Raw genomic sequence first — 13024 nt, 5'->3', positions numbered from 1 at the left:
GAGTGGAAGAATTAATCAATTGACTCATCTTGGAAGTGTGAACATTAGCCTGAAACTTTGTGGCCATTTTTTGTGAACAGAAATTGAACCTGCACTAAGTCTTGTATTGAAATAAAATGAAAAAATTGTATCAAGAGCTCAATGCTGTACTGCATACTTGAAAACGTCTCATCAAAGCATCTTCTTACTAGGGTGTGGACTCATTCTCTGCTCCTCAATGATATCAATATTCACTATTTTAGAAAAAATACAAAATCCAGCGTTAGATGTTTTGATGTTTAAGTCCTGGGACTGACATTATGCCTGGCTTACAATCTGTATTTGATCTCTTTGCTAAAAAGAAATGTTTTGTCTTTTGTAAAAAATTTGGATGTGTGCTATTTGGCATTTAAGTGTAGCTTGCCTGGCACTAATGATTCCTTCTACTTTTATTTAAAGCACGTGCTTAGACACTTTATGGATCTCTACTCATTGGCAGCTTCCAAAGTTAAAGCATTAACATCAGGAAGGGAATCTTCACAGATTCACTTTGAACCCTTAACTGCTGAGCCTCTTACTCCTGCTGCTGATGGTAAGTCTGCTTTTCAAGTAATTGCAGTCACTTGGATGTTGGTTGCCAGACAGCATCTCCCTTCATGCTGCACAGCTTCTGTAGGCAAATACAGCAATACTTGATTGTAATGATAACGGAGAGCAATAAAATTAGTGCAAAGAGAAATGTTCTGAGACAATTTTCAAAAGAGAAAGAAGATAGTGAAACCTAATACAGGGATTGAAATTACTATTGTAAGCTTTCTTCCTACTGGTTGCTATTTGATTGTGCATTTTTGGTTTAAGTTCAGATTTGTTGCTTGATTGGTTGGATTCTGGGTTTTTTTGTTTTGGTTTTTTTTTGGTTTTTTTTGGTTTTTTGTTTTGTTTTGTTTTGGGGAGTGGTGAGTGGGTGGGTGTTAGTTTGGGGATTTTTTTTATATTTCTTTCCTTCCTTCCTTCCTTCCTTCCTTCCTTCCTTCCTTCCTTCCTTCCTTCCTTCCTTCCTTCCTTCCTTCCTTCCTTCCTTCCTTCCTTCCTTCCTTCCTTCCTTCCTTCCTTCCTTCCTTCCTTCCTTCCTTCCTTCCTTCCTTCCTTCCTTCCTTCCTTCCTTCCTTCCTTCCTTCCTTCCTTCCTTCCTTCCTTCCTTCCTTCCTTCCTTCCTTCCTTCCTTCCTTCCTTCCTTCCTTCCTTCCTTCCTTCCTTCCTTCCTTCCTTCCTTCCTTCCTTCCTTCCTTCCTTCCTTCCTTCCTTCCTTCCTTCCTTCCTTCCTTCCTTCCTTCCTTCCTTCCTTCCTTCCTTCCTTCCTTCCTTCCTCCCTCCCTCCCTCCCTCCCTCCCTCCCTCCCTCCCTCCCTCCCTCCCTCCCTCCCTCTTTCCTTCTCTCTTTTTTATCTTTCCTTGTCTCTTTCTTTTTCCTTCTTTTTCTTTATTTTTCTTTCTTTTTCTTTCTCTTTCTTTTTCTATACTTTGTTTTTTTTTTTTTACCAAAGCGTTTTCCTTTCTTTCTGTTATAAATCATTAGCTTTTCTGTAACAGCCTGTGCTTGTGCCCTAAACCCCTTCAGTTCTGTCCATTTCCTTGCTTTTTCACATTTACTTTTTTGGAACAGAATCCTTGCAAGTTCACTTTTCCCTCAAAGAAGCTGGTTCCCCTCCTGCTGGTGCTGCTCCTTCTGCTCCTGATGGTAAGTCTGCTTTTCAAGAAATTATAGTTTCTTAGATGTTATTTTCCAGACAGCATCTCCTTTCATGCTGCTCAGCTTCCATAGGTAAATACAACATTACTTGATTTTACACATAATGGAGCAATAAAAGTAGTGCTAACTGAAATGATCTATGACTTTTCAGAAGAGAAAGGGGATGGTGAAAGATAAAACAGGGATTAAAATTGCTAGTGTTACCATTTTTTTTCCTCTATTGGTCCTGATTTGCTTAGGTTTTTGTTTGGGTTTGGTTTGTTGAATCTTTTGTTATTGGGTAGTTGTTGTGGTGGTTGGGTGGGTATTTTCATTTACAGTTTTTGATTTTTGTTATTATTGTTTTCCCTTCCCTTCCCTTGATTTTTTACTGAAGTCTTTTTTCCTTTCTTACTCTTAGAAACTATTAACATTTCTGTAATGGCCTTTCTTTGCAACCATAACCCCTTCAGTTCTGTGCATTTCCTGGCTTTTTAAAGTTTAATTCCTCCAAACAGAATCTTTGCAAGTTCAATTTCAACCCGAAGCAACTGGATCGCCACGTCCTCCTCCTCCTGCTGCTCCTGCTGCTCCTGCTGCTCCTGCTGCTGATGGTAGGTCTCCATTATTGTCACTTGGACGTGGGCTCCTTGCTAGCATCTCCTTTCATACTGCACAGCTTCTGTAGGCAAATACAACAATAATTTTAAGTGTAAACATAATGGAGCAATAAAAGTAGTGTTAACAGAAATGTTCTGTAACTTTTCAGAAGAGAAAGTTGGATGATAGCAGAGGGATCAAAATTACTAGAGTAATTTATTTTTTCTATTGGAGCCCCTTTGCTTAGGTTTTTTAATTTTCCATTGGTTTTGGTTGCTTGGTGAGTTGGATTTTTTGGTTATGAGGAGTGTTTGCTGTGGGGTGGGTGTGTGGTTTTGGGTTCTTTTTTTTTTGTATTCCTGTTTTTGTTTTCCTCCCTCCCTCCCTCCTTCCCTCCCTTCTTTCCTCCCTCCCTCCCTACCTCCCTCTCTCCTTCCCCTTCTCTTCCTTCTCTTCCTTCTCTTTCCTTTTCTTTTTTTTAACAAAGCTTTTTCCATTCTTTCTATTAGAAACCATTAACATTTTGTAATACCCTTTCCTTGCAACTATAACCATTCCAGTACTCTGCATGTCCTTGCTTTTAAAATGTACTTTCTCCAAGCAGAAACTTTGCAAGGTCACTTTGAACCCAAAACTGGTGATACACCTCCTGCTCCTGCTCCTGTTCCTGCTCCAGACGGTAAGTCTGCTTTTCAAGCAATTTCAGTCACTTGGAGGTGGGTTCCTAGCCAGCATCTCCCTTCATGCTGCACGGCTTCTGTAGGCAAAATCAGCAATACTTACATGTCAGCATAATGGAGCAATACAACCAGTGCAAACACAAACATTCTGAGCCATTTTTCAGAAGAGAGGGAATGGTGAAAGTTAACACATTGTGTTTGTAAGTGCTTGCCACATTTTGTAATGGCTTTTCCTATTAGTCCTTATTTGCTTAGATATTCTACGTTTTCATTTAGCTCTAGTTGCTTGGTAGGTTGCAATTTTTTGTTTTGGGGATTGTTGATGGTGGGGGTGTGTGTGTTTCTTTTTTGCTTTTTTTATTGCCAATTTTAATTTCTTCCCTTCCCTTCCTTTCCTCTTCCCCTTCCCCTTCCCCTTCCCCTTCCCCTTCCCCTTCCCCTTCCCCTTCCCCTTCCCCTTCCCCTTCCCCTTCCCCTTCCCCTTTCCCTTCCCCTTCTCCTTCCCCTTCCCCGAACTTACCTTCCCAGAACTTACGTTCCCTTCCCTTCCCAGAACTTACCTTTCTTTCCTTTTTTTTTTTTTTTTTTAACCAAAGGCTTTTTCCTTTCTTTTTGTTATAAACCACTAACATTTCTGAAATAGCCTTTCCTTGCAACCATAACCCCTTCAGTTCTCTGCATTTCCTGGCTTTTTTCAACTTTTTCTTTTGAAAAAGTAAACTCTGGAGAGTAAATTTACTTTCCCTGAACAGACTCTTTTGGACCTCGCTTTGTGCCCAAAGGAGCTGCTGCACCTCCTGCTCCTGATGGGAATCTGCCTTTCAAACAATTACAGTCACTTGGGTCCCCAGCCAGCATCTCCCTTCACACTGCACAGCTTCTGTAGGCAAATACCACAATCTTTAATTGTCAACATATACCGGAGCATTAAAATTAGTGGTAACAGAAATATTCTAAGACATCTTTTAGAAGAGAATGGTGGTGCTGAAAGCAAACCCAGCAATTAAAATTACTACTTCTTCTGTTCCTGAATAGCAGGCTGATTAAAAGAGACCCCTAGGGAGTGCAGCGACCCAGAGCGGGCAAACTGGAGCGTGGCAAGGCTCTGAGGGAGCGGCACGGCAGTTTGCGTGGCAGATGAACAAGCAGAGTTCCAGCTTTTGTTGCCTCTCAGATTTACTGTGTGTTGTGTGCAGTGTTTCTGTTGGTTGGTTGGTTTGGGGTTTCTGGTAGTAATGGTTTTTACGTGATTGAAAACTGTAGTTAGTACAAGAGCATGTAACCAGATGGAACCCTCCAAAAAGGATGTGTCTGTGCAGACCCATTCCTGTGTGGAGTGTTTGAGCTTATCAGTGCTTTCAGGGGGCATTGCAGAGGGAACCTGCTTGTGGTGTGAACACGTGAATCATCTCCTTTCACTTGTGGCCGAGCTTAGAGAGGAAGTTGAAAGACTAAGGAGCATCAGGGAAAGTGAAAGATTGGCAGAATTCAGCCCTTCCATCCTTGAGGGAGGCCCACCAAGAGTCAGAGGACTCCTGTGACTCTCACTGTTAGGCAATAGAAGGACACCTGGTAGATGAAGGGGAGTGGAAATGGGTTCCTACTCGAGGAGGTAATAATAAAAACTCCTCCTGACTCTCACTCCCAAGCCAGGTGCCACTTCAGAATAGGTATGAACGCCTGGAGAATCAGCCAGATGATTTAGAAGAAAATTATCTGCCCAGTGAGCCTCCCAGTTATGATTAATCTGTGAGAAGGACTACCACCTCTAAGATCAAAAAGAAAAGAAGGTTAATCATGGTGGGTGATTTCCTTCTGAGGGGAACAGAGGCCCCCACATGTCGACTGGACCCACCCCACAGAGAGGTCTGCTGCCTCCCTGGGGCCTGGGTATGGGATATCACTGAGAGACTGCCTGGGCTGATTCAGCTCTCTGGTTATTACCCACTACTGATACCTCAGGCTGGCAGTGATGAGATTGAAAAGAGGAGTGTCAGGGCAATTAAAAGGGGCTTTAGGGCACTGGGACAAGTAGTTGTACAGGGCTACAGGTAGTCTTTTCCTCAGTCCCTTTGGTGGCTGCGAGAAACCGTGAAAGGAATAGGAGATCTCACGTTATCAGGAAGTGGCTCAAGGGTTGCTGCCTTGCTGCCATAAGGAGAATTTTGGATTCTTTGATCATGGGGCAACTTTTACAACACCTGCTCTACTGGAACGAGATGGGCTCCATCTCTCTGGTAAGGGTAGCAGGTTTTTAGCTTGTGAACTGGCAGAACTTGTTGAGAGGACTTTGAACAAGGTTTGAAGGGGGAAGAGGATGCAATTGGACTGTCTGGAAGCCAGCCCAAGGCTGGTAAACCTGAGATAGGAGTGAAATCAGCTGCCCAGCTGAGGTGCATTGTTACCTAGTGCACGCAGCATGGGTAACAAACAAGAAGAGCTGGAGGCCATGGTCCAAGAGCAGAGCTATGATGTAATTGCCATCACAGAAGTGTGGTGGGGTGACTCACATGGCTGGAATTCTGCACTGGATGGATACAAGTTCTTCAGAAGAGACAGGAAAGGCAGAAGAGGTGGAGGGGTAACCCTTGATATTTGCAAGGCTTTGGATGCCATAGGTATTGAAACTAATGACGATGAAGTTGCCTATGAGTAAGAATTAAGGGGAAGGCCAACAAAACTGATATCCTACTGTGAGTCTGTTATTGTCCACCCAGTCAGGAAGAAGTGGTGGAGAACTCATTCTACAAGCAACCTGAGCATGTTTCTGGATCATCAGCCATTGTTCTTGCTGGCAATTTCAACCTTCCAGACATCTGCTGGGAACTCAATACAGCTGAAAAAAGGCAGTGCAGGGAATTTTTACAGTTTGTGGAGGACAATTTTTTGTCACAGCTGGTGGGTGAGCCCACCAGGGAAGGGACTATGTTAGATTTGTTATTTGCAAATAGAGATGGGCTGGTGGGAAATGGAGGCCGCTTAGGACACAGTGATCATGAAATTATAGAATTCTCACTATTTGGTGAAATCAGAAGGAACATTAATATGACTTTCACACTGGACTTCTAGAGGGCACACTTCAGCCTACTCAGGAGACTTATTCAGAGAGTTCCTTGGGAAGCAGTTCTTAAAAACAAAGGAGTTCAGGAAGGGTGGGCGTGCTTCAAAACAGAGATCTCGAGGGCACAGGAACAGACTGTCCCTGTGTGCTGAGAGATAAGACGACAAGGCAAACACCCAACCTGGATGGGCAAGGAGGTTTTGGAGGAGCTTAGGAATAAAAAAGTGATGCATTATTTTTGGAAGGAGGTTTCTCAGGAGGCATTTAAGGGGACTCCTAGAGTATGTAGGAAAAAAGTTAGGGAGGCCAAAGCTCTGTTTGAACTTAAAATGGCAACATTTGTAAAGGATGATAAAAAATGGTTTTATAAATACAGTAATGGTAAAAGGAAGAGTAAGAACAACCTTTGTTCTTTATTAGATGCAGAAGGGAACTTAGTAACTGCAGATGAGGAGAAGGCAGAAGTGCTTAATGTCTTCTTTGCCTCAGATTTTAGTTGGAAGACTTGCTTTCAGGACAACTGTCCTCCTGAGTTGGTAGATGGTGTCAGGGAGCAGAATGAGCCCCCTGTTATCCAGGAGGAGGCAGTCACAGTATTGCTGAGATGCTTGGATGTTCATAAATCTATGGGCCTGGATGGGATCCACCCCAGGGTGATGAGAGAGATGGCAGATGAGCTTGTGAAGCCACTCTCCATCATTTACCAGCAGTCCTGGCTCACTGGTAAGGTTCTAGATGACTGGAAGCTGGCCAATGTGACACCTATTCATAAAAAGGGGGGGGAAGGAAGATCCTGTTAATTATAGGCCGTTTAGCCTGACCTCAGTACCCGGTAAGGTGATGGAACAGTTTACACTGAGTGTCATCCCACAGCGCTTACAGGATGGCCAGGGTGTCAGACACAGCTAGCAGGGGTTTAGGAGGGGTAGGTTGTGTCTGACCAACCTGATCTCCTTTTATGACCAAATGACCCACTTGATGGATGCAGGAAAGGCTGTGGATGTTGTGTATTTGGACTCCAGCTCTGTCTCCCACAGCAAACTCCTGGAAAAGCTGCAGCCCCCACAGCTGGGACAGGAGCACTCTGTGCTGGGCTCAGAACTGGCTGGATGGCCAGCCCAAAGAGTGGTGGTGAACAGTGCTGCATCCAGCTGGGGACAGGCACCAGTGGTGTCCCTCAGGGCTCTGTGCTGGAACCAGTCCTGTTTAATATCTTTATTAATGACATAGAGGAGGGGATCGAGTCTTTCATTAGTAAGTTTGTGTATGACACTAAGCTGGGAGTTTGTGTCAATCTGTTGGAGGGTAGGAGAGCTCTGCAGAGAGACCTGGAATGGTCGAATGGATGGGCAGAGTACAAGAGGATGAAGTTGAATAAGTCCAAGTGCCAAGTCCTGCATTGTGGCCACAATAACTCCTACAATGTTATAGGCTGGGGACAGTGTAACTGGACAGGGCTCAGGTGGAAAACGACCTGGGGGTGTTGAGAGCTGGCTCAACATAAGCCAGCAGTGTGCCCTGATGGCCAAGATGGCCAATGGCATCCTGGCCTCTATCAGGATGCCAACAGCATCCTGGCCATCAGGAGCAGGGATGTTATCCTTCCCCTGTACTCAGCAATGGTGAGGCTGCACCTTGAGTGCTGTGTCCAGTTCTGGGCCCTCAGTTTGGGAAGGACATTGAGATGCTTGAGCCCATCCAGAGGAGGGCAATGAGGCTGGTGAGGGGCTTGGAACACAAGTCCTGTGAGGAATGACTGAGGAAGATGGGGGTGCTTGGCCTGGAGAAAAGGAGACTCAGAGGTGACCTTATTACTCTCTTCAACTCCCTGAAACGTGGTCATAGTTACGTGGGGGTTGGTCTCTTTCTCCAGGCAGCACTGACAGAACCAGAGGACACAGTCACAAGCTGCACCAAGGGAAATATGGGTTGGATATAGGGAAGAATATTTTTATAGAAAGGGTGGTAAAGTTCTGTAATGACCTGCCCAGGGAGGTGATGAAGTCACCATCCCTGGATGTGTTTAAAAGAAGACTGGATGTGGCACGCAGTGCTATGTTTTAGTTGACGTGTTAAGGCTTGGGTTGGACTCGATGATCTTTAAGGTCTTTTCCAACCTAGTCATTCTATGAATACTGCGAATTCTGTGAATATTGTGGGGTTTTTTAATTGGCCCCCATTTGCATGGGTATTTTTGAGTTTTGCTTTGGTTGGTTGGATTTTTTTTTGGTTTTGTGGAGTAGCAGTAGTGGATGGGTGGGTGGGTTTTTGGTTTTTGACTTTTTAAATGATTTTTTGTTATTTTCTACCTTTTTCTTTTCTTCCAAAGGCTTCTTCCTTTCATTATATTATAAAGCATTAACGTTTTTTAATCATATTTTCTTGTAAATATAACCATTTCAGTTCTGTGCATTTACTTGCTTTTTAAAATTTACCTCCTCTGAAGTAAATTTAATATCTCTGAACAGATATTTTCGGTTAGCGTTGCACTGAAAGCACCCCGTATAGATGCAAATACAAAGGCAAATACAACAACAATTATTGAAAACATAATGAAGCATTAAAATAGTGAAAACAGAAATGTTATGTATCTTTTTAAAGGAGAGAAAGGGGATGATGAAAGCTAAGACAGGGATTTAAATTATTTCTGGAATTGTTTTTCCTATTGTCCCCTATTTCCTTGTGGTGTTGTTTTGTTGTTGTTTTTGTTGTTTTGGTTTTGTTTTTATTATTTTTTTTTTAGTTTGGTTTCTTGTTTTGGATGCTTGGTTGCTTGTAGGTTTTTGGTTTTGGGGAGTGGTTGAGGTGAGTATATGGGTGTTTGCTTTTTGATTTTTTCCTTTTATTATGTCTTTTAATTGTTTTCTTTCTTTTTTTTTTTTTTAATAATAAAAGTGTTTTTCCTTTCTTTCTGCTATAAACCATTAACATTTTGTGACAGCCTTTTCTTTCAACCATAACCATTTCCAGTCTGTGCATTTCCTTGGTTTTTAAATCTTACTTTTACTCAACAGCTATTTTTCAGCCTCATGTTTCACCCCAAGCAGCTGGTAGACCTATTGCCCCTCCTGCTCCTGCTCCTGCTCCAGCTCCAGCTCCAGCTCCTGCTCCAGCTCCAGCTCCTGCTCCTGATGGTAAGTCTGTTTTTCAAGCAATTATAGTCTATTGGATGGGGGTTCCTAGGCAGCATCTCCCTCCATGCTGCACAGCTTCTGTAGGCAAATACAATACTCGATTTTAAACGTAATGGAGCAAATAAACTAGTGCAAACAGAAATGTTGTGATACTTTTTTCAGAAGAGAAAGGGGATGGTGAGTACTGTAATTTTTTTTTCTATTGGTCCCTAATTGCTTGGATATTTTTGATTTTATTTGATTTTATTTTAGATTTGCTTGCTTGGTTGGTTGAATTTTTTGGTTTTGGGGAGTGGTGGGGGTGGGTGGGTTTTTGTTTTTAATTTTTTTCTTTTATTTCTTCTTTCTGTTTATATTTTTAACTGAAAACTTCTTCCTTTCATTATGTTATAAACCATTAACTTTTTTTAAAGGTTTTTTCTTTCAACCATAACCATTTCAGTTCTTTGCATTTCCTTTTTTTTTTTTTTTTATTTACCTTCTTTGACGTAAATTTACTTTCTGTGAACAGGTACTTTTCAGCCTCTTTTTTCACTCCGAGCAGCTGGTAAACCCACTGCTCCTCCTTTTCCTGCTGATGGTAAGTCTGCATTTCAAGCAACTGCGGTCAGTCTGACATGGGTTCAGAGCCAGCATCTCCCTTCATGCTGCACAGTTTCTGTAGGCATATACAACAATACTTAATGCATTTCTTTGCATTCCATTTTTTTTTAAATTACTTCCTCTGAAGTAAATTTACTTTCACTGATCAGAGTCTTTTTGGTGTCACTTTGAACCCAAATCAGCTGGTACCTTGTACTGTGTCCTAGTTTGAAAACTAACCAGTGCGAGATTCCAAGTCAGAACTAGTATTTCATAGGACAATTAAAATAAAGGCAGAAAACACTGGCCTAAAGAGTCAGGATACAACCTGACACCCTGTTGGTCAGGGTGGTGGTAGCAGTCTGATAAAATGGTGGCTGCAGTCCTGCTGAAGTGATAGATGTGTTTCTGCTGAAGTAGTGATCCTGTAGAAGGGTCTGGTCTTCCTCTGAAGATCCAGAGGTAGTTATGCAGCTCTTGTCCTCTGGAAATCCAGTTGGTAAGGTTGTTCTGGTGTTCCAGCTCTCAGATTATATCCAGGTACAAATGCTTGACTCTCCCCATTGGGCAGAGCATCTCACAATGGGATGATGGAATTTTATGGGTGATGCAGTGAGGCCTTGATGGCCCATTGGCAGACACAGGCCTCTGGAAGGAGTCGTCAGGACTGAGTCATGGAGAGGATAAAGAATACTGCCCCATTTCTCTTAACAGCTGATGTAGATGGTAATAGAATACATACCTCTGGGTTACATCTTATGTGATACCCTAAGACACTGAAGTAAATGTACTTTCTCTGAACAGATTCCTTTCAACGTCGCATTGAACCCCAAGAAGCTGCTACACCTCGTACTCCTGGTCCTGATGGTAAGTGTGCTTGTCAAGCAATTATTGTCCACAGTATTGGATGTGCATTCAGAGCCAGCCTCTCCCTTCATGCCACAGAGCTTCTGCAGACAATATAACAATACTTCATTGTAAACATAATGGAGCAATTACACTACTGCTAACATTTTGAATATGCCATTTCTTGCAAACATAACCCTTCCAGTTCTGTGCATTTCCTTGCTTTTTAAAATTTACCTCCTCTGAAGTGATTTTACTTTCACTGAACAGACTCTTTCTGGCTTCCTGTTTCATCCCAAGCAGCTCGTGCACCTCCTGCACCTGCTCATGCTCGTGATGGTAAGTCTGCTTGTCAAGCAATTCCGATGTGGGTTCCTAGGCAGCATCTCCCTCATGCTGCACAGCTTCTGTAGGCAAATACAATAATCCTTAATTGCAAATGCTATGAAGCAGTAAAACTGGTGCTAACAGCAAAGTTGTGAGATGTTCTCAGAAGAGAAAGAGGATGGGGAAAGCTAACACAGGAAATAAAATTACTATTATAGGGTTTTTTCTTATTGGTCTCCATTTGCTTGGACATATTTGGTTTTCATTTGGGTTTGGTTGGTGGGTTGTTTGGATTCTTTTGGTTTTGGAGACTAGTGGTTGTGGGTGGGTGCATGTTTTTTGGTTTGGTTTTTTTTGGTTGTTTTTTTTTTACTATTTTAAATTTCTTTCTTTCCTTTGGTTTTTTTGGGTTTTTCTTTTGGGTTTTTTGTTGTTGTGTTGTTGTTGTTGTTGTTATTGTTCTTTTTTACCAAAGACTTTTTCCTTCCTTTATGTTATAAACCAATACTTGTAATGGCCTTTCCTTGCCACCACACCATTTCAGTGCTGTGCAATTCCTTGATTTATAAAACAAAAACATTTTTTAGATTGAAAATTACTTTCTCTTCATAGAATCTTTCTGGGGTCGAATTGGACACCAACTAGCCGGAACACCTCCTGCACATGCTGGTGACAGTGATGGTAAGTCTGCTTTTCAAGCAATTTCAGTCACTTGGATGTGGGTTCCTAGCCAGCATCTCCCTTCATGCTGCACGGCTTCTCTAGGCAAAATCAGCAATATTTACATGTCAGCATAATGGAGCCATACAACCAGTGCAAACACAAACATTCTGAGCTATTTTTCAGAAGAGAGAGTGGATGGTGAAAGCTAATACAGGGATTAAAACAAAGGGATTAAAATGAATGCTGTTATCTTTTTTTTTTATTAGTCCCCACTTGCTTAGATATTCTAAGTTTTAATTTGCTTGGTAGGTTGGATTTTTTTGGGGTGTATGTTTGGTGTGTGTTTTGTTTTTTGATTTTTTTTTTAATTGTAATTTTTAATTTCCTTCCTTCCTTTGTGCCTTCCAGCTTCTCTCCCACCTTCCCTTCCCTTCCCTTCCCTTCCCTTCCCTTCCCTTCCCTTCCCTTCCCTTCCCTTCCCTTCCCTTCCCTTCCCTTCCCTTCCCTTCCCTTCCCTTCCCTTCCCTTCCCTTCCCTTCCCTTCCCTTCCCTTCCCTTCCCTTCCCTTCCCTTCCCTTCCCTTCCCTTCCCTTCCCTTCCCTTCCCTTCCCTTCCCTTCCCTTCCCTTCCCTTCCCTTCCCTTCCCTTCCCTTCCCTTCCCTTCCCTTCCCTTCCCTTCCCTTCCCTTCCCTTCCCTTCCCTTCCCTTCCCTTCCCTTCCCTTCCCTTCCCTTCCCTTCCCTTCCCTTCCCTTCCCTTCCCTTCCCTTCCCTTCCCTTCCCTTCCCTTCCCTTCCCTTCCCTTCCCTTCCCTTCCCTTCCCCTCCCCTCTTTTTATCAAAAGGCTTTTTTCTTTTCTTTCAGTTATAAACCACTAACGTTTCTGAAATAGCCTTTCCTTGCAACCATAACCCCTTCAGTTCTCTGCATTTCCTGGCATTTTTTCAACTTTTTCTTTTGAAAAAGTAAACTCTGGAAAGTAAATTTACTTTCCCTGAACAGACTCTTTTGGACCTCGCTTTGTGCCCAAAGGAGCTGCTGCACCTCCTGCTCCTGATGGGAATCTGCTTTTCAAACAATTACAGTCACTTGGGTCCCCAGCCAGCACCTCCCTTCACACTGCACAGCTTCTGTAGGCAAATACCACAATCTTTAATTGTCAACATATACTGGAGCATTAAAACTAGTGCTAACAGAAATATTCTGAGACATCTATCAGAAGAGAATGGTGGTGCTGAAAGCAAACACAGGGATTAAAATTACTAGTGTAGTATTTTTTTAATTAGTCCCCATTTGCTTTTTTTGGGTTTTGTTTTGTTTGTTTGCTTGGTTAGTTGAGTATTTTTGGTTTTGCAGAGCAGCAATAGTGGATGGGTGTTTAATATTTGAATTTTAGTTTTTTTCTTATTTTCTTTCTTTTTCCCCA

General features: G+C 42.5%; 1 long non-coding RNA gene across 1 annotated transcript; it reads left to right on the top strand.

Annotated features, from left to right (window-relative positions):
* Window positions 1-297: 297 nt before the first annotated feature.
* Window positions 298-10058, top strand: LOC140681915 (uncharacterized). The gene is made up of 4 exons (XR_012053134.1): window positions 298-571; window positions 1642-1716; window positions 2226-2986; window positions 9063-10058. It is a non-coding gene; the product is annotated as an uncharacterized lncRNA (long non-coding RNA).
* The last annotated feature ends 2966 nt before the right edge of the window (window positions 10059-13024 follow it).

Source organism: Taeniopygia guttata, chromosome Z (assembly GCF_048771995.1).
Source record: "Taeniopygia guttata chromosome Z, bTaeGut7.mat, whole genome shotgun sequence".
Classification (NCBI taxonomy): Eukaryota; Metazoa; Chordata; class Aves; order Passeriformes; family Estrildidae; genus Taeniopygia; species Taeniopygia guttata.
The sequence above is the reverse complement of the archived record's forward strand: the minus strand, read 5'-3'. Positions and strand labels throughout refer to the sequence as shown.